Raw genomic sequence first — 4,698 nt, forward strand, 5'->3', positions numbered from 1 at the left:
ATATATATATATATATATATATATATATATATATATATATATATATATATATATATATATGAGATTTGGTAATTCACGTAAAGAAGTTTTTTAGTTGGTATATTTTAACAAAGTGTACTAAATTTTATGTTACAAAAATGTTCCTGTTGAAAAAGAAAACCAACTTTAAATCCAAAGGTATTTTAATAATTTTAAAATTTAATTTAAAAAAAAAATAAAAGATAGTTATTAAAAATCCTGGTCGAGAAGTTATTAATTTTATTATATATTTTTTAAAAGGTAATTTTTTTAAAATAAAAAATAAAATAAAAGGTAGTTGTTTTTTTAACCGGGCTTTATAAACCCATACGGGTTCTATAAACTCAGACGGGTTCTATAAACCCTAAACCTTAAACCATTATATTTTTTTAAAAGGTAGTTGTTTTTTAAAATAAAAAATAAAATAAAAGGTAATTGTTTTTTAAAATTAAAAATAAAATAAAAGCTAATAACTTCTCTTGGACCAATCAGAATTTTTAATAACCACCTTTTATTTTTTATTTTAAATTAAATTTTAAAATTATTAAAATACCCTTAGATTTAAAGTTGGTTTTCTTTTTTAACAGGAACATCTTTGTAATCTAAAATTTAATACATTGTTAAAATATACCAACTAAAAAATCTTCTTACATAAATTAACAAACCCCTATATATATATATATATATATATATATATATATATATATATATATATATATTCATTTTTATTTCATATTTATTTAAAATATTAATTATATACAATCAAAATTAAAATAAATTTAAATAGTATCCACAAGTTTATTTAACCCAACCCATAAATATGATTCAATTATAGTTTGTGTGAAGTGAAATAATCATATATCTCGTTAAAAAAAAATCTCAAAATTTGCTTTAAATTTCGGTCAGGGTCCGCGCTGGCTATTTAACTAAAATTTAGACGCACACTAATGATCCACATGACTGGAACATTACAAAACTTGTTCTGAATTTATATTGTTATCCCTTTTATTGTCTGAAAGAACAAAAAAACTCATCCTTTTTTGTGGCCCATCACTTTTATGTCATTGGTTTATTCTAGGGGCATAAACGCTATGTAATAGAGTGCAGTCTAAGTTATAGATTCTCAGCTTCAAAGATTTTGATGACACTTGTGTATAAAAAAAAGAAGTGGGTTGAAAGATTCTTATGCTATCTACCAACAAATAATGTACAAAAATTAACAATGTGTAAGATCCAAACCTTTTCATCCTACCTTATTTCTTCACTTCCTATTCTAGTTTTCGCTTTTCTTATTCAAAATTTCACCTACCACAACTTTATGCTTACCGAACCCATATATAAATATATGAATCTCTCTCAAACAAACTTCCATAAATTCTCTCACTTATAATTGTTTATTGGCATATGTCTTTAATTGGAAATTTTTTAAAAAGAAGACTTCAAATGATATATCTGACATCGTGTTGTTTGTGTTTTACTTGGTCTAATTCGTTCTGGTATGCTACATTGACTTCAAGAAAGCAACATTCTAGAAAACATACGCCACTATACGCCACTTTTTCTCTTGTTTTCTGCAAAACAATGCTAATACTTTATATATAGTTTACCCTGTGATATCTACATTTCACTTACAATAACAAAATTTTGTTATCACACCTAATATATTTTAATTTCTCAAAAATATACCCTTTTGTCCCAACCAAAATCTCATAAATGTAAGAACTATAATACATTTTTATAAGGATTATTTATGGACGGCAATTTGACATATTATATAAATAACAGTGTGATGTGGTGGGTTCATCAGTTTTTATCTTTTTATCTTCGTGTTGCCCTTTAATTTTTAATAAAATAAAATTATGAGAAGTTATGTTTTCCTATATGCTATCTTTTGTCTGACTTTGATGGCTTCTATCCTTTATGATAAGTGGAAAAAAAAATATTCGGGTTTCTTATCACGAGAAAAATTATTTCCACAGATATTTTTACTTATTTTTGAAGCATGCTTGAATAGACCATGTAGCTAAGTTTTATTCTGATCTTGAAACTTATTACATACTCTACCGTCTTAAGTCTGAATCGTTATGAAGACTTTTTCAGGATTTTAAAAGAAATTGAATTATATTATATTAGAATAAACGACAGCTCTGTTTATGGCACTTGAATTACATGAAGTGGTCACATTAATTGAATATAACAAGGCAACAAATGTAGCAAGGGTTACTCTAATTTGGTGAATGAAGAAATGAAAAGACTGAAAGATACCTGAACAAAAGGGACGTATGGAATTGAAGGGAGCCAAGTGAAATTAAAAACCATCTCATAACTTCTATTCTATCAAACTCAGTTTTGCTTTCAGACACAGCATAAAAAATTATTGACTTTTGGTACACATTCAGTGTAGCGTGGGGTTTCCATCATTTCCTCAACTTCACCAACCACCATTCAAAATTTCATTTCTATAAAACTTAATTAGACATTCTTTATTTTATTTTATATATTTTCTCATTTTAAAAATTGTTAAAAATCTTACATCAACTAATAAACATAAATTTATCATATATTAATAAATATAGATTTAATCTTCCAAATCGATTTTATAAAATTCAATTAAACTTAAAATGATATTCAAGTTATTTGAATTTTAATAAAATTTAAAATTTGTTGAGTTTATCGTACCATCTATTATAAACTTATTATAACACCCTTTTATAGTTTCATGCTAAAAAAATGTATATGTTTCGATAAAACGAAATATATTTAAAATCTCATATCAATTAAACATGAAATAAATTTATAAGAATATAAATAGGTTTCATTAATAAAAAATATATGATAGAGTATCTTGAAAACATATTTTTCTTAACCTCATTGTTCTATTTATTTATCACATGGGTACAATTAAACATAGACTTGAATTTTTTACTCTTCTATAATTTAACCTCCAGAAAACACAAAAATAAAAACAAACAGATTATATTACGTTATATATATAATTTAACTTAATATGGAGATTTTCTTAAGAATTTTTGATGATGGAAAATACAATATTCTCTATCAGTTGTTTCAAAGATACAACTATTTACCATCAGAAGATAGTTCGAATAATTACAACTGTATATACAAACTTGGAAAATCAATCAAGAATGTTGAATCTTTACTCGCATAATTGGCTTTATTCGGAAAATGAACGAATTATCGACGTCATTGGCTTTACTCCTTGAATCTTTACTCATCGGCTTTATTGTCGACGGCACGACCACCCCCTTCCTTCGTTGGTCCGCCCCTCCTCCCGCCTCTCCACCCGCCTCTCCAGCCTCCTCTTACCTGCGGACCAGGCAATGACAACAGTACTTGGAGGGCAGTTTGAACCAAAATCAACTTATACTGTGCATCTTCATAGTTGCCACGTCGAATCAATGTTTTTATTGTTCTATTTATTTACGAAAACGTTTTGTTGACAACGTTTTTTGACACACTTTTGACAACGCCACATGGCGTGTCCTCAGTGGCTGAAAAACGATGAGAGAATGTCACTTAAGTAAGGGGCATAATGGGAAGTGAGGGGTACTTTGGGTAATGGTTTTCGAATGAAAATTTTATAGTTGGCGCCTTTCATTGAGCACGGTTTCAGACTTTGCCCTTTTGCCTTCTCGCTCTCTTGTTCTGTTTCTCCTTCTCGCTCTCTTGCGCTTTTGCCTTCTCACTGTGGTATCGGAATCGTGGTGTTTTCTGCTCTCCGAATCTTGCTCTCGGAAGGTTGCTAATCTCGCTGTCGGACTCTTGGCTGTCGGAATCGTTTTCTCGTTCGTTGGGTGTCGTTGCCTCACATTCGTTCTCCGTTTCTGAGGGTTTTTCGAAGGTTGGGTTCCAAAAGAAATTCCCCCCAATGTTCAAGAAGAAGGGGAAGGCATAGAAGATGAACATCACGATGAAGGCAATTATTCTACAACATTGACTGATGTAATGAACCGCATAGACCAAATGCAGACATTCATTGGCAGTAGATTGGATGCATTCGACACGCGTTTAGGTCAAATGGACAACACAATGGAAACAAGATTTGACAACTTCACAACTCAATTTGGAAACATCGAAACAACCATTGGAAGCATGGAGGAGGAACTGCAGCACTTGCGCATGCGCTTTGATAACGCTCCTCCTAACCCTTGAAGTGTGGTGTTTATCATTGTTTGTGGACATGAAGAACTCTATTTGTGTTTTAATTTAAATTTTAGTGTTGCAATCTTTTGTATTTCTTTAGTGTTGTAGTCAATATGGAAGTTATCGTATGAATGTATGGATCAAACTTTGTTTGGATGAATGAAGTTCGGTTAAGTAATGCAATTTGTGTGTTGTATCCATCATTAATTTGATCAAAATTATTATCCAGTAACACAACATTAAAACAACCAAGCACAGTTAAAAACCAAGTATGACAACCCTGGTCCTCTGGGAACAACATAGGGGATCCCTCTGGCAGAGTTTGTGTCCAAATGACTGAAATGGTTCTGGTAATCGTTTACGAGGGTGTGGTAAAAGATTACCACAGCAGAATATGCACAACTTGACTTCCAACCTCCAACCCACATGNCCCCTAAGTTCCAAACCCAAGCATGACCATGAACACTATAAAAAAAGCACCCAAACCTCTAAGTTACATTAAAACAACCAAGCACA

The sequence above is a fragment of the Vigna radiata genome, chromosome 8, assembly GCF_000741045.1.
Source record: "Vigna radiata var. radiata cultivar VC1973A chromosome 8, Vradiata_ver6, whole genome shotgun sequence".
NCBI lineage: Eukaryota > Viridiplantae > Streptophyta > Magnoliopsida > Fabales > Fabaceae > Vigna > Vigna radiata.